This window comes from Cynocephalus volans, chromosome 2 (genome assembly GCF_027409185.1).
Source record: "Cynocephalus volans isolate mCynVol1 chromosome 2, mCynVol1.pri, whole genome shotgun sequence".
Taxonomy (NCBI): Eukaryota; Metazoa; Chordata; class Mammalia; order Dermoptera; family Cynocephalidae; genus Cynocephalus; species Cynocephalus volans.
Genome location: NC_084461.1, coordinates 89362120 through 89380350, shown reverse-complemented (window position 1 = coordinate 89380350; position 18231 = coordinate 89362120). Strand labels below are relative to the sequence as shown.

At 35.5% G+C, this 18231-nt stretch overlaps 1 protein-coding gene across 12 annotated transcripts in view; it reads right to left on the bottom strand.

The window, feature by feature from the left end:
- Nucleotides 1-18231, bottom strand: part of PAM (peptidylglycine alpha-amidating monooxygenase) — a 282338-nt gene that overhangs the window by 232313 nt on the left and 31794 nt on the right. The window contains exon 3 of one of the 12 annotated variants that reach the window (XM_063087956.1): nucleotides 6938-6992. The exons of the other annotated variants lie outside the window; for them this stretch is intronic. The gene's annotated coding sequence lies outside the window, so the exon portion shown is untranslated. The remainder of the gene's footprint in view (nucleotides 1-6937; nucleotides 6993-18231) is intronic. 12 annotated transcript variants of the gene reach the window in all.

Below are 18231 nucleotides of genomic sequence, written 5' to 3'. Positions count from 1 at the left end.
TGGGCTGAATATAATGACACGAGTCTTTAAAAGTGGAGAACTCTTCCTGGCTGCAGAGACCTAGAAAGATGGCAGCAGGAAGATTTGGTCTACACTTGCTAGCTGTGAAGATGGAGGGAGGTGGCCACAAGCCAAGGAATGAAGGTGGCCCCTAGAAGCCGGAAAAGACAGAAAACTGGATTCTCCACTACAGAACTTCTGAAAGGAAATGTAGCCCTGCTGACCCCTTGATTGTTTAGTCCACTGAGACCTATGTCAGACTTGTAACCAACAGAACTGTAAGAAATTAAATTTGTATTCTTTAAGCCACCAAGTTTGTGGTAATGTTATATCCAACAATAGAAATAAAACTTCTTAGTTATTGTACTATTTTAATCACTCCTTTTGTGAGAGAAAAAGAGTTTAAAAGTTGACTAGAAAAAAGTGCTCAACTCTAGCTAGGGTGTGTGGTGCCATAAAAACGAAAACTGGCCTGTAACAGTAATGGTGCCCAGGTTCCAGCCTGGCTCTGCCACTGAATGAACACTGAAAATGGGATAAAGTACTGAACCACATACAACCTAAGCTCACAACTAGAGCTTCTCACAGCTTGAGCTTCTTCTGTGTTCTCCACAAAGCTTCCTCTAATTCTTTTGGATACTGGTATGATTTTTCTTGTCTCTGTAGTGAGAGCCAAGGTGATCTTTTTTCTGTCATTTTTCACTCGTCTCATGCTAGTGAAGTCTACAGACCTGGCATTTTCATATTTCAGCAAGAACAAGTTTAAATATCTATAAAACTTAAAACATTCTTATTATGGCATAAAAATAGAATGAAAACTCTCCTAAATCAATTTTTAAAATCACTCTGCCTAAAACTGTTTGGAACCACTTCCTAACTCAAGCATGAAGAAACTGTAATCTTTATAGTTCACTCTATAAAGTGCTCCTAGTATTGGTCAAGTAAGCAGAATTTTATCATGGATATTTAAAGGTTCAAAACTGCAGAAGTATTTTTTTTAATTACAAAGAGTCAGCTACTCAATAGATTAAATTATGTCACTCAAAACATTAACAGAATAAAGAACAAAAACCTGACATAATTAGTCTAGAATATGTTAGTCTTGTTTCCAACACAAGTATTACGAAAGTGTTTCAATAAAAGCATTGTCAAAAGTACGGAAACAGTTTAGATTGACTCAATTTCTTTACTATTTAACCTACCATTATTTAAATTAGGTGCTATCATAATTTCTTTCTACTTTTTAGGAACTTTTTTTGATAGCAATTAACTAGCAAATTTTCAAACAAATAGGATTAAGTATTCAAGATAGTGAAGAAATTAAGTCAAAGCATTTTAGCATGTTTTCAGGGCAAAAAGAAATTCAAAGAATAAGCATGTATGATATTTAAGATAAGACAAATACTTCACTTACAAGTAATTAAATTTAAAAATTGTATTATTACCTTACACTGATTCGTTATAGAAAGGTGAATGAAGAGTATCATCAGCCCACTAACAGTCTCATGCAGAAACAAAGCAAAGTTAGACAGCAGAGTATATTCCAGAAGGCTCCACATATACAAGAAACAAAATTTAAATTTTAGACGTCTCTAGAAATGGGTAGTCTAAGCCATTTACCTACCTCTGGCGAAGCCATCTGCCTACCTTCCACACAGAATAAAGATTTAGTTTATATAAAGAAATGGGAGCACTTCCCACCCATACACTTCACTCTCATTCTTTTGTTTCTTGCAAAGTGATCAGTTAATTAATTAGAAACTGCCATTACCTACCACCTCCATTTAAACCCAGTATCACATTCTTCACAGAATATACTGAAATAGTGCCTTGAGAAACAAGAAGAGGAAGCAAGTGCCTGACTGTTAAGTGGGCAGAACTCTCAGAATGGAGAGATTCAGAAATAGATTGATAGAAATTGGTCTTGTGTGCCTCATCATTTACTGTTTTATGATGAGACACACTGTAGGAGAAAACTGAAACAGAAAACTAACTTCTCAAGGAAAATATTCATTCATGGCTCTTCTATCTGAATATAAGTGGTTTTATGGTATTCTTTTCATAAAGCTGAACACGGCCAACTTATCCTTAGAAAAGATGGATATGTATTTAGGGAAAACTTTCATGAAGCACTAATTTTATTCATTACAATAATAGGAACATTATTTTTACTATCAAAATTTGAGATTTTGGAAAAGCAATAAAAGTATGAAACGATAGTTATCAATATACTTTGAACTTCATACATCTCCACATAATTAATTAAGTCTTTGTCCTACAATATAAATTTCAATTTTTATAACATGCATGTTCTCAACCTAACTTGGTCCTTATTTCTAATATCTTTTCATATCATCTGGGACATTTCAAACATTAATATTGTTTGGGCAGAATAAAACATATAAAATGCCAATAAAATATATAATTTACACACTTTAAAAAAAATAGCACCACTTGCCCTGTGACACCTGTCAGAATATTTCAAGGAATTTATAATAGTTTGAAATAAAAAGCTCTACTGCGTGTGCTATTGCTGCTTACCAGAGAGAGTAGCAGGAGTTACATTGTGCATTCCTAGTTATTTTTTTTATAAGCTTACCCCACATGTGCATGCACACATGCACACTTTAAATACAAATTGTAAATCTGTTCTAGGTTATTGGCTGAAATGCTCTCATTCACTATGATTTCAGTCAGTAGTATATCTTAGAAAGCAAGAAACCTGAAACAGAGCAGCATTTAGTAATTCTTCCATATGCAAAACAAGGCACTTACCTAACAAGGCACTTACCTTCCATTACTAGGGACATCTGAAATCACAATGGAAAGCGAGGAACGGGAGAGGCGCTTTATTGTGGGGTGAATCATCCCTACGTAGATGCTCTGAACAACCCCTGTATTCATACTGACATCATCAGGAGAGACTTGGAGGCAGAGGATACTATGGTAACCGAGCAATGTGCTGGGAGACAGAAGCCTTTAATTGCTTTAACAACTTCCTGGGGCTCCAGCTACCAGGTTTGGATTTGCTAAGTAGCAAATGAAGGTTGTCACAGAAGCAGTGAATGTGACAACAGAGCAAGAGGACTCAACGAATTTTGAATTTACTAATTGCAATATGACTTTTTAATGACAAATGTCATTACGATTCCATTAGCAACATTCCTCTCAAATTTGAAGCTCTGACAAAGGCACAGGTCAATAGTAATGCTCCTAGGTCTATACGGTTTTCTCATTTAACAAACATTAATATTATTGCATTACAAACATCCTTATCCTTGATAAGGTGAATACTTGATTCCCTTTGAAAAGAAAGCTCACTTCTGTGCCTTTGGAGGTCAGTGTACTAGTAACAATGAAAACTGATCCTCTCTATTTACTTCTCCAGGAGGCCTCAGCTGCCCATTCCATTTATCTCCAAGCTCCAGTAAATCCTTGCCAAAACATCACTTAACCAAGAAAACACCTCCAGCAAAACCTAATTATGATACCCAGATAAAAGCAGAAGTAATCTGCTGACGTACTGCCACAGTTTTCTTGGTTATGTCTCTTCTATGACGAGCTAATAACCCCAAAACTACACATAATTTAAATCTTCTCTTTGAACTATTTATCCTTTTCTACGTCTGTATCCACATTCAAAGGAATACAACCCCTCTTAAAGATGCCAGGTTTAAAGTAATTCCTTAAAATAACAATGGTTCAACATCAAGCTGAGTATATAATAATACACCATGCTTATTTGATCATATGCGACACCTTAATAAGTATATAATTTATCATCTGTACAATGAAAACTACTGTTTTCTTCTCCATGAATATTGGATTGACATGTTTTTAAACAATACCACGGTCTAATTTTTCTGTTGCAAATACTGTAATTGTAAAGATAAGCAAGTAACTTGGCAGAGCTTCCTTAAGATATTCGTAACACAATAAAAAATGAAGGTTGTCATTCTGTACTGTACACTTAGATCTCAGCTATTTCGAAGAAACTATTATTATCTCTATTTCAATTTAGATGAAGCTAAGCCTGACTTCTAATGTTTCCCTTGTGAGTAAATAGTGTACAAATGTATAACAAAAATACTGCTTACGAAAATAGTAAAATGGAATACAACGGCACCAATTTACAACCTGGAAAAATGTAGGGAATTTTAACCTAATTGACAAGTTGGACTTTTCACTCCTATAAAGATTAGGGAGAATTCTGAAAGCAAAATATTAAAGTCATCCCTCACAAAAAACGCAGTAATTCAGTTTTCCTAAACTCAGGTGGAGTGAAAAAGCTTTCCAACAAAATGGAATTACCCCTCTCCTTTCATTTGTTCTTGCTTCTGTCCTGAGTTTGAGACATGAAGCATGTGAAGTTTACCATAATATAACTGAATAGTGCAGAACTATACGTAAAAGCTTGACTGTGTGCGCTACGATGTATATTATCAATACATGCATTTATTCAAATTTTAAAATAAACACGTGTTTATCAGACTAGGTTTGGGGGAGAGTCCTCCAATTTTTATATTATATACTTTTATGCTTTCAAAAGAAAAAATCTGGGGGGGCACAGCTGGCCAGTACTTGGGGGGTGAGGGAGGATGGATCTGAACCCTTGACCTTGGTGTTATAAGCACCACACTGCTCTCCCATGCCAGTAACCGGCCAGCCCTAAAAGTGTTTTTAACCATAGAGATGAATTACTATTGTAATTCAAAAAAAGAAATTCACTTAAATGTGTTCTGAATTTGCAATCCTGGTCACCTGCCCTCAGAGAAGGCCAATGACAGCCTTGGTGGAATAGGTCCTAATAGATTAGCCAGACTATCTCAAGGTTGTTTCAAACAACTCTCAGGAGTAGATGATCCACCTGTCTAAACAGAATTAGGATGGAAAAAGCAAATAAAGGTTATCTAGGCAACACACACAAAAGGGAGCAGGTGTATCGACTTTTCCAGAGATATGACAGCCGTAAAGGAACAGTCCAGCAGTAAAGCTAGTTTGTCAGATTTTTTTTAAAAGGTACAGTTTCAAAAAGAGCATATCCAAAAATAAGACCAAGCCAAGAGGTCTTTGACACTACTAAAAGACTAAAGGAAATATGGAAGACCACCAGCAGAAACAGAAATGAAGTGTCAGTGAGACAAATGGCCCCAGGTGGCCAGACTATGTGGCCTGTTAAAGATGCTTGCTTTAGGGAAAAGAATCTAATTTCTTCAACCTCCATTCCCTAATTCCAGGCTTTATTTAGCTCTTATTCTCCTCTTCATCTACAAAAACTGCTCAAAATGTCATGTTCTAGTCAGTGTTCTGTTTCCTTTTGCCACTCCACTGAATTTTTTGATCAGTGCAATCTCACCACCTTCTTAAGACAAGATCATAAACTCTTTCTTAAGTTGGTAACTTTGTACAAATCACATCTTTTCTTTTGATTTTCAAAGTTAGCAACAGAGAGGCCCTATGAAGTACACACCCACATTAGGCCACCCACATAAGGTCTAGAGATTAGAAATACAGAGTGCAGAGCAGGGACAACATCCACCCAATAACAGCACTAGCCCCATCAAGCTCTGACAGGTTCTTGCTGGATAAATTCCTTTTATCTGTCCTAATCTTTAGAAAATCCACTTCCTATCCCAAAGGATCTTAAGGCTTCACAGACATCTAAACAACATAACTTCTCAAACTGAAAGAACACAAAAGTTAGAAGGTAAAATACCCTTTCATAAGAAAAAAAAAAAAAAAAAAGACAGCACATTTCCCCAAGAAATCACCCCATTGACTATCAAAGTATTCTAGATTTCATCTAACTCCCAGACAACCACCTTAATCCTTAAATTGAAGTTTGGGGTTCGACAAGGGCCTGAGCCTAATTTGTTTCTTAAACTAAGTGAATTCGTGTTGGCAAGAGCCAATTCAGAAGCAAATGGGAATTAAAGTCCCATCTGTGAGGTGATATTCAGTCAGGATTTCTAAAGCACCGACGAGTCAGCTGTAGTGGCCATCCTGCTCCATGCCCCAAGTCACTTCTCTAAGGAGAAGGCAAAACACGCTTAATCCTGCACTAGCTTTGCCTCATAATTTACACTGCCCTGCTTCCTAGCCCAGATGAGCAACGTTCTTGGCTCCTCTGGTCCTAATATAACACCGTTCCTAATTCCAGTTAAGCATTTTATAAGGACTGAAAAATGACAGTTGAATATGAGACTATGTTATTAGCATTTGGGTTTCAATTTGTTAATCAGGACTAATTCATAGTGATTTAATAAAAGAGTGTCACGAGAACTTCCAATGGTAAAAGGGTTGTGATAACCCTTTAATCCAGTCAGTGGCCAAATTTCACTGATGCATCTCCTTTTCGTTCCAGTCCCACAGGTGCACCTCCAACTTAGGTCTGCTCAGCCAGGCATCTCATAATGCTCCGGTCTCCTAAATGGTCTCCCTGACTTCAGTGTCTTGCCCCTTTAATCATTTTATGTATCGCTTTGTCCTTGATGAATCTTCAAAAAACATTGCCTTGATGAGGTTACTACCAAACTCCAAAATCCTAAAGGCTTTTCTTGTCAGGAGCAGATTTCATAGTTTCAACAAAAGCCCTTGTACTACATACAGCCTATCAGACAATCTGGTGCACTCACACGTCCCAGTACTTTCCATCCTCCAGGCCTCTGCTCTCACTCTTTCCTCCTCCTGGAATTCCACACTTACTGCCCCAGCCCCTACACACCCCCGACACTTCTGTCTCTCCTCCCTACCAATCTAAACCCTAACAGTCCTTCAAGATCCATCTCTCATCAGAAATCAGTTCCTCCTCAGAACTGCCAGTGCTCTCTACCTCTCTAACTGCACTTAAAACATTCTGCTGCATAGTTATTATCAGGTATCTTACTTCCCTACTTGCTCTAATCTTCTGAAAAGTAGAGACAACGTCTGTACTCACAAATTGTTCTCTGTGTAACACCGTGCCTCACGTTTGGCCTTCACTTGATGAATACCTATTCAATAAATAAACATAAAACTTATTATATCCTAATTTTTTTCATTTTCCAAGGTGTTTAAAATTAAATTCTTCCACTTACTCTTTTAAATAACCCAGTGTGCTAGGGTAAGGTAGAAATCAGAATTTCACTTTTAGAGATGAAAATAAAAAACAGAGGCCCAAAATGATGCCGTGATTTCTCTTGTGTCACACAGCTTCTAGGTCCCTCAATTCCCCATACGCCCCTCACCTGGACATCTGCTGCTTCTAATAGCAGCTAGAAAGAGGTGCTCTCATGTTCCCTCACAGGGAATCCACTGTTCCTGAAGAATTAAGTCCGGAATGGTCTTAATTTTTCTTCCTTACTCACGACCTAAGGCATAGTCATTCAGCTCACCCAGACAGTCTCAAGGCAACCTAGGAAGCTGGAGAGAAACATCTCGTCACCCATCTCTCTTCCCCGCATCTAGCTATCACGCTACCTTCTCAAAGGGAGAAAAATACCTTGTTTCACTGCTTCAGTTACACGGGCCAAGTCCATGACTTTCCTAAACATCACTTCCTCATTTCCAGGCAGGGAAGAATAATGATACTATCTCATACTGCAGTTATAAAGACAAGGATAACACATAAAGCACTCCATAAACAGCAGCTATTATTATAATTAATAATAATGAACAAAGCCACAGAGAACAGGATTATATCACCTTCTTGGAGAGGCTTCATTTGTATTGTGCGACAGTGGTGTAACTGGGTGATGAAGAAGAAGAAATTAGCCAAGTAAGGGCCTTAAGAGCTTGAGTAATTAATTGGGGCCTCAGTTGTTTTATGTTTTAAATGAGGGTATCGGTCTCTTCCAGTCTAGCTCTCTATGTGCTATGAACGGGTTCCACAGCAATTTTTGTTTCTCCCACATAAACATCTGCCCTCTTCTGCAACCGAACCCAGCAGAGTGCCCAATGTATGAGTACTTTTCTCAGTCCATGGAGCAGACTGAAGCTACTCAAAGTCTTATCCTTAAAGAATTTTAGTTTAGCTTTCATTTAAAGGTCCCAGAACTATACCCTTACACTACTACCCCTGAACTCACCTAAGAGTCAATTAACTTTAATGTTTTTCTAAAACTAAACACAGATTATAAAGCCTTCAATGCTTTGAATCTAAAAGTCAAAGGAATTACAGATGATGGCTTCCTCTAATACCAAGAACTTATTTCAACATTTCACGATTCTAATTTTGATTATAATTCCCAGAGGAAGTGCTGGATTAAGTTCTAATATACTTTTTCTAAAGAAGCCAGTTTAAGATAAGTTCCCATTTTGATCTCTCAATTAGTGGAATTTAAAAATACCTTTTCCCTAGGATACAAATAAAGAACTTTGAGGGAAATGTGGAGCATTTATGTGAATCTAAGCACAGACAGTGTTTTCGTGAAATGAAAGGAAGCTTAGAGGGTTAAGGATGATGCCTGCAGTCTAAGAAGACCAACAGAGCTCAGAGGGGCTGACAGCAGGATGTGGGTTATAATGCCTCTGAATGAAACCCTTTTGTGCAAGGGTCTCACATAGGGCATCCAGGCAGGACTGTGTGTGCTTCGATTTAAATTAATCAACCAGTCAGCTCCACAATGCTAAGATTCCTTCTGTTTAACCGATTAAGGCAGGTTTACTGGCAGTTCCCAAGTGATGTCAATAGCTTCTAAAAGGTCAAACGCAGCAACATGCACCAAATGTCCTAGAGTAAAAAGCACCAACAATCACCCCCTCCATAATCTGCTGGCTGTGACTTATTATGCAGTGGATTATCCCATTTTAATCAACTGCCCTGGGTTTCTTTCTCTCTTCCCAAAAAGCTTAAACATAATTTATAAATTTTAATGATACAAATTACAAGAAAGTCTGTTTTATTCTATACTATGTCTGGTTAAAACAATATAAATAGCTCAGCTTCAATATCACATGGTGGGGAGGTGTGGGGTGGAACATTCCAGTCAATAGGGGCCAAGTACAGAATAAACAAGTTAAAACTAAAGCAATGTCTGTGTTATTAAGATAATCTCACAAAAAGAAAGCTATAGCTGTAACCACTGTCAAGTTAGAAATGCTCAGAAAACAGCAAGTACATAAAAGGAGCAACCCAAGCCAGCTGGAAAATTCCATCCAGGTTCAAACCCATGGATTCTACCCCTTTGGGAGTATCTTTAAAATCTAGTTTCATTGTATCTCCCTAGCAGTAAGGGATTGAACGCATTCTTGTGAAATATTAATCATGTGTTTCTTGGGCACTGAGTTTAAAAGGAAAAGGGAAGAGAAGATAAGCCAGGGATACTGGAGTATAAAGTGATCAGGACAGCCCTTGTCTGACAATGCTGTGAAAACAATAACTGCCAGTTCAGGAACTCAAAGGAACTTCCAAGACCTCAGCACAGCCCCCTCTCTCCCATTAACATCCCTGACCTTGAGCTGTGGAGAGGGAGGCAATGCTGCAGTGTTTTAGAGCACAGCATTGGGTCTAAATCCCAGCTCTGCCACTTCCAATCTATGTTATCTTGGGCAAGCTACTTAACCTCCCTGGACCTATTTTTGTCACCTATAAAATTAGGGAAAGAACAATCACACCTCCAAAGGTTGTTGAGAGCACTTCTATGAGCACTGTTTCTGGTCATGAGAATACAGTGTGGAACAAGCTAGACAAGGCCACTGTTGTCAGGGAACTTGCATTTTGCATTTTGGTGTAGGAGATAAAAAAATAAACAACGAAAAAAACAAATTACATTTTTATATATGTGAAAAAAGGCTCTGAAGAATCAAAAACACAGGATGATGAGATAAAAGATTGGATGGGGGAATGATTTAGATACATTTGAAAACTACAATTAAAAACCTTAGTCATAGAAGAAATGACATTTGGATAAGGAGAAGGAGCAAGATGCATAAAATAAAAGGACAGAGACTTCCAGGCCCAGGAACCAGCAAGAACAAAGGGCCCAATATAGAAATGAGCTTAGAATGTTCAAGGAACAGAAAGAAGCCCATCATGGCTGGAGAATAGTGAGTGGTGAGCATGGTAAGTTTAGATACCTATTAGACAAATGAAGGAGATAATAATAAATGAATGCATAAATGGAGCTTTGGGAAGAGGATAAAACTGAAAATGTAAATTTGAAAGTCACCTGCTTAACACAAATTTCTTTAAAGCACCCAGCACACTGCCTGAACATTATGACGATGAATAACCAATCTCTCCATTCTCACTTTTCCAAGTGGCTGAATTGATATTTATATCACAGAGGCTGACAGCACAACAGGAAGAAGAGAAGATGGGTAGGGTTGGATTCACTCAGGGAGCGAACTTCTATGAAATAGTAGGGACTTCCTGATGTTCTGTGTGAGAAGGATTCTGAGGTCAAGTACTAGCCTATGTAACAATATGTTCCATTATATACAAATACATAAACAATAAAGGTTTCCAGGGCTCTGGAACTGGTAGTTTTTGTTAGTTGTTTCATTCTGGTACTTATTTCTCACAATGATAGTATAAATTAGATACCATTACTATCCATATTTTATAGTTAAGAAATCTGAAGCTCAGAGAGAACAATTTATTTGCCCAAAGTGATCAGGCTTCAAATAGTTAAAACTGAGACACAAATTTGGGTGTATCTAACTCTGGAGAACACGTTCCTATCTACTGTGGTATTTATACACATGAAAATTTGCAAAAATAAGCTCCTTCTTTGTATTCCCCTAACTACATTTTAAGGGTCTTTCCATTTAAGCCTAGTACATCTAGCTCGTGTACTGAATGTCTTATACAGTCATTACTCTAGTTCTGGCATGTTCTCTGGTTTCTAAATTCACATGGTACATCCTGAAGCAAGCATCCAAGCAAAATTCTTTTCCTCTCTGACATTAGTAGAAAATATCCTATTCGTTAAAATGCCAAATTCTATTTGATTTAGTGATTAAGTAATCTCGTAAGCAAGCCGACTTAATTTTAGCAACTGTCAGAATTCCAAGTTATTTTTGCAATAGTTGCAATACCTACCCTATTCTTTAGTTGACAGCTTCTCATTTAACTGTTTGAAAAACATATACACTTTCTCAAATTAAATTATTGCTATTGTTATTGTTACTTCATTCACACAACCGCAGATTCATCTACTTTAACTAATGAGTAGGAATTTCTAGGAATTTAGTCCTAAAGAATAAGAATTTTAATTTTAAGGACAGTGAGAAGTAAAAACGCATACAGGTTACAAACTAAACACAACATAGGCAGAAAAGCTAAAATATACTTAACCCTGAATTACTTCTTTTACCTCCACCCACGATGCTTTCCTACCTACTTATTTTCTGTGAGAAGGCTTCATAACAGGAAAAAAAGTATGCTTTATCCTACATCGATTTGATCTCAGCAAACTAACCAGAATTGGATTTTTTATTAGCAAGAGCCATAGGCAAGAGCAATAATACACTATACCTATCAGAGCGGTTAGTTTTATTCATGAACCCATGCTGAGTTAAGGAAAAAAAAGAAAAGCTAACTTCAAAGTGTTATTGAAACATGATTAACTCTCTAGCCACAAATGAGAATCACAAGCTACTTTGATGTGGGAGAATTTTTAGTGCCTAAATTTAAAGAAAGGACATCTACTATATAAATTTAACCATTAAAAAAACCCAATAATATACTTCCTTTGCATGCTGAAAACCAGAAATTACTTAGGGAATAAGCAAAATTAGAACTCAGCCTCATAAATAATGCCTAAAATGCACAAGGCTCACAAACAATATTCCTCCCTCATCATGGAGCTCAGTGGCAAACTGCTAGCTCTAATATGCACAATACAGAAAATACACCTGTTTACCTTGTCATTTTCTCATGTCACCCACTCCACAAGATACTCTGGGCATTAATCAAGCTGCATGTATGTCTTCATCTCAAAAATTCAACTAAGTTTAAATACAAGTGTTATTCAATGTGATATGATGGTTATATAAAAACTTGTGCCAATACTTAATTTGAAACTAACATTGACAATGATCTAAAATTGCTAATCTTGAAGCCCTGAACAACCTGTCATTTATATGGTATATGTCATGGTCTATTTTCACATACAAAAAATTGAACTATTCTTTAGTATATATAATTCTTAAAGTCTGTGTGAAAGTAGGCTATAGAATATACTGTATAAATTTCAAGAAAAACAGAAATTACTAAAGAGAAAAACAGATGAATTAAAATGTGATTTTTTATAACAATGGCCCAAAGATATGGGAATGGTGGAAGGCTGATACCATGTCCCTTAAATGGCTTTTAACATGTAAATATATTAAGTTTGATATTATTTATTACAATTTTTATATTTAGTAATCTGAATATATTTAAATATTCCTAAACTAAATGCTGGAACATTGCAAGTTTCTCTTCTCTCTCCTACCAAATTGACACATCTCTATCAAAAACTACTTGGAATAATATGCAAGGCAATCTCAAAAAAAATTACTGTCCTTCATTATGCATAATGAAAATGCAGCTTTTAAAAAAATATTGTCTGACATTCAGTTCTGTATCCTGCTACAGCAGGTCAAAAGCCATTAGCCACCTGCTGAAAATACATACTAGGTAATAAAATGTCCTTCACAATTATTTTGCATACAGTATTCTCAAAGTAAAATGGTGAGGTTACATTCTAAATGTTTAAAAATGTGATGTCTCAAAAAGAAATACACTCACCATGTCAGAAATTAATTTTAAAATAATATTTAAAAACAGTCATATGACTTAGGACATTCAAAATATTTAAAAGCAGTCATATGATTTAGGACATTCACATTGAATTAAAAAGCACTATGTCTACTAAGAGAGAAATGAAAGTTACAAAAGATATAAAATAATCCACCAGCTCAACAGTATATGGCTATTATTGTCTCCTCTTCCAATAAAAGACTATTTATGATTCCTGGGGTTCTTAGGATATTCTTATGCCAGTAATCTTCTAGAGACTGACTCAACAGTCCTTTTGTATCTTTAAGACATTCTATAAGACTATTTCCACAGAACAAGCAAAACACCAGCCCTTGTGCTGTTGCACATTCAAAAAATTCACAACTCTGTCTTAACATTTTGGCACTTGGCAATGACATGTTTGACTCTCTATCATTTTTCTGTTAATAGGTCCATTAGCAATTATAAGACAACTGGTCACTCGGCCCTTTGTATAATCAGGTACTAAGTATTTGATGGAACTTAATGCATTAAATCCTCATAACAACTTTATGATATAGCTAATATCTTTTGCCATTTTACAAATAAGGAAATCGAGTCACAAAGAGGTTAAGTAACTTGTTCATAGTTATACAGATAGCAGCTGACTGAGTTTCAAGGAGGGAAACGTACAGTTTCCCTCATGGAAAATGGAGAAATGTGAGTCCCAAGTGGGACAGGTAACCAAGGGGAATGGAGGCAAAAGTGCAAGGAGAATCAAATGAAAGGACTAAATCCAGACTAAACACTTTCTCTTCCACAATTTTCTCTAAACTTTTTTGGCTGATTGTGGTGCTTAAGAAACAAAAATAAAGAGGTTAACAGAATTGTAATCAGGTTTGCAAGAGCAAAGATGACTCCTACCATACTTAAACACTCAGAAGCTCAATTTTTCTTGTCTTATTTAAAAGATGGATTTCTGCTGTATGAAACTGCAAATACCCAATTTCATTGCCCAAACTCTGGGATGACATCTGGTGAATAAATAAACATTTGGTACCATGTCAGATTCACTGGTTGCAGAGGCACAGACAGGTGTATGAGTCCTAAACTATTCACCTGGTTCCTAACAAGGATCAAGGGTGACTCTTGGAGACTGACTTCATTAAGGATAAATGGAGTTCAGACTGTTAGCTACAGAGGGTTCCAGCTCTGCTGGTGTTGCCCTCATTGAACTGAACCAATCAAAACTGGTTTGTAAGAAATCTCAAACTATCGCTTCTCAGCCTTTTGGCTAAGATCATGTGAAGAAGTCTCAAACTGAGTCCTGATATAAATGTCCAATGTCCCTTCCCAGGGCCCTAATCCCAAATCTATCATCAGATCATGGGAGTTTTTGTTGATTCCATTGGGTATTTAGATTGTTTTACTGTTTAATAAAAAGACATTTCTCCTTTAAACACAATGCTGCCTCTAAATCCTCAAGTATAAACTAAACAAAATAACTCATGGTTAACAAAACATGAGCTCAAACAAAATGCTTCTATGAAAATGTTGATTCTAAAATATTTCAGGAAAAAGTTCACTATATCCCTTTGATAATAAGGTTGGAAAAGATTCCCTTTTCCACACTCAAAACAAAGGAAATTTAATTCCTGCTTTAACTGGAGACAGTTGCTATTTGTTTTATGGATAAAGGCCAAATTATGCATATTTTTGTGACTTTCAGTCAAGAATCAAGGTCAATCACCAGATTTTCTCTCACACCAACACCAGGGCAGCAGCATGAATACAGATGTTCCTCATCCCTTTGACAGTGAACTTTTAAATTTGGTTTTCCCTCTCAGAGCAGCTAAGGTTTCTTCATTTGTCAAAAGGGTAGCCATTAAGAAAATCATTTAGCTAATAAACAAGGAAATTAGCTAGGAAGCCTGACACAAAACAGATAGTAACAACACTAACAGCAATCTGTACACCCAAATTAAAGCAGTAAGAGTTGCTCTGATAAGCACTTTTAAACTGTTAATGGCACTCAAAAAACCGAGGAGCATCAGTATTAGAGGGAGCGCAGCAATTTAAAACTTTTCTTCTTGTCTCTCTTGGTTCCCACAAAAAATCTCAATAATAATTTTTGAGTTCTATCTAAGGATGTGCAGAGAAAGAAAGCAGCAGAAAGAGGAAACAGAAAAAGGAAGAGCAAGATAACACATCTCCCTTTTCAACCCTTTTCTATATTTTCTTTTATTTGTCACTATTTGGAGCAACCAACTAACACTTGTTCACTTTTGAGAAAAGCCAAATAACCTAGGTAAACAACATAATGGAAGCAGGACTTGTGAGTCTCATGAAAGATGATGCCAAGATTTCGACGTACACAGTTCTCAAACAAAAAAATTAACATCAGAATTTTTGTAGTCACATTTTACATGTTTAATACATATGTATTTTTAAGTTGATTATCTTTAATTTATGTACACAATAATTTTTAGTGAGGGACTCGGCATAATTAAACCCCTAAATTTTATATTTAATCAAAATGCCTTCAGTTTTCTACAAAAATTAAATCTTTCTTAAAAGTCTACGATGAAAATAATATAGATCAGGAAGAATCTGCTAATTCAATAATACTAATCTCTCTGATTTTAAAGTAGGAAAGAAAAATCTTTCCAATCTAATCACTTCTTACAAAATGCTTGAAATGCTTTGTTTACCACTGGGTTTAATAATTCCTCCCTTCAGTTGGTTGAAAAATGTATATAAATCAGTAAGAACCTACTTCTGCCAATTCATTCCGGGAAAAGAGCCCAAAGCATTTCCCTGCTCCAGGCTGTGGCCGTTCCTGGCCTCCTTCCCTCACCTCGGTGGGACCCGGTCATCCTGAGCGTGCTGCCTAATGCTGGTCCCCAGTAAAAGGGAAAGAGAAGACAGCCAGTAACAGTAATTTATGCTTAAATTATCATTTAAATTAGATTTATGAAATAGTTAGAATCTCAAGGGGTAACTGGCCGAGGATAAATAAACCACTTCAAACACATAAATTCAAAAGTATTAAATAAGTAATGAATTTTATTTAAAATTCCCTAATAAAAAGATCAGTAGTTATAAGAATATTGTCAATGTATTAAAAAAAATGTGCATTTAATTTGTTAAACCAGAAATTCTCAGGTAAATATAACACAATATATTCAATAATGTTTTACATATTGCTGAATTTAAGTTTTTTATTCTAAATGGAAAAATAATCTTCTCTAACTATAATCGTTTTACAAAACTGATAAATTAACTTTCTATATAAATCTAGGATAAAAGTGTTACTGTAACTAGTTAACACATTTAATATTTTCAAAATTCTTTTAAAATCTTTTCTTGTTTTTTAAGTGAGAAAGGATATTTCGATATCATTGTTGTCTGAGCTTTGAAATAAAATCAGCACTTACTGTACTTAATAGACTTAAGTATACATATCCATATAATATACTTAAAAGTACTGTACTTAACCAACAATTGTTTCAATAAAAGATTTTCCAAGAATTTCAAAATTTTTTAAATTTCCACTTATAAGAAGTTTTTGATTTAAACATTAGAAATGGAAAAGCCTAGACACCTTGGACTTAATTTATATGAGTATTTAAATATGTATTTATTTCTTCTAGGAATTTTAAATGCAAAGAATCTTAGGTGTTGACAAAAAATTCATACATTCAGTGAAGGTATCATACATAATTTTAAAGGAAGAAAGGAAAAAAGTAGGATGAAGACACTATATTAAAGTAGAAAGAAAGTCCTGTTCTTGTGAGAACCAAGACTCCTAACCAAACATGATGCCAAAGGGGAAAGTTTTTAGATAAATAAAAAAAATTATTCCAATATTACCTGATTAACTCTACTTGGCAGTGCTCTTATATGCCACTATATGACTTGAGGCTTTTGTGTCACTTTTTTTCTAAGATGGCAACAGAAAGCATATTTCCTGCTTATAATCAAACCGTCAGTCAGTATGAGATGACTATGAGCCTCGAACACTGCAAAACTGTATTCTAATTTGTAAGAAGAATAAATCGACGGTAATTATTTGTTACGAAATCTTCACTTGACAAAATTATGGTTTGTGGGTTTCTTTAAATAGGGAGCACCTCTAATGTATCAAAAATAGATTTCAAATTACAAATACTAAATTTGTCATCAACATTTCACGTTAGTGCACTGCCACTATTCCAACTCTCCACAATGTCAGCACATGGCAAATGGGTTATCATGTATTATATGTTTTTCAAAAGCTTAAGGGAGTGTACACTAAGTGCTCTAAGGCCTTAACAGTAAATTCCTTGTTAAATAAAGGGAAAAAAAGGCTTGTGCAATTGCTAAGTGCTTTTTATACAAAGACACTCATTTCCTGGAACTTGGTAAATGTTGGTTTTGAAAGTAACCTCCATAGTCTTTTCATATGCCCTCTTATCCCTACAGGATTGGAGAGCAATTTATGACAATAAAGGTCTCATTTACCTTTAATAGTCTTCTCAATATGATAATTTTGGCATTATTTTGTCCATTCCTACCCTCAACATATATTCAAACCCTCATATACACACACAATAACGTTAACTTTCTGTCTCCCTTATTAGGATGCATGCAACTTCTTCCAATGTTTGCATGTTGTCCAGTAAAAATAACACTAGGTGTGTTTCAGCAATACTTGGAGTAATGGAGTAGATCCAGATCAAATGTTCACTATTTTCCTTCAAGAAACTCCTAGCTTGTCCTAGATAAAACCCTAGAGACAAGCTACCTGAAGGTAAGGTTATCTATCATAAGACTGAACGCTTTACAACTAATTGATGGTCAGGGTAAGTTTTTCTCACTGGGGGTTGAAAAAAGGGAATGTACTATAACTATCTGGGATTCAAAAACAACTCCCAAATAAATTTTAGTTGTCCAAAGGGGTTTTGTTTATTTTTAAAATTTATTTTATTTTTTTCCTTGGTAACATTTGGCAAAATGTTGAAAACAGAAAAATCCGCTGGAGAAAAAGTAGTTGCAAAAGAAACAAACAACTGGGTTAATATCTTTAACACATAAATAAATCTTACAAATATAAAAGAAAAGAGGAACACATTAACAGAGTAACCATAACATATATAAACATATATGCACAACAGTCATAGAATAAATGCTCATGTCACCAATGCAAATTAAAATGAAAATTACTATTTTTCAGTTCTCTAATTGACTGTTAAGAAAAAAACCCAAAACCCCCCACTAATTTTGGGGTGGAACATGGGTGTTCTCATATAGACCGCTATAGAAATGTAAACCATTTACATGCCATTTCTGAAGGACAATTTGGCTTATACAGTATGTATCAAACACTTTTAAAATGTTCATACTCTTTTACCTAATTTACTTCTAGGAATTTATTTTAAGAAAATAGAGATTCACAAAAGATTAGTCTTAAAGTATTTTCATCATAGTATCATTTATAATAGCAAAAACAAAATCCTAAAATCCCAATAATAGAAGATTGGTACAGGCATGAAATAAATGTACTT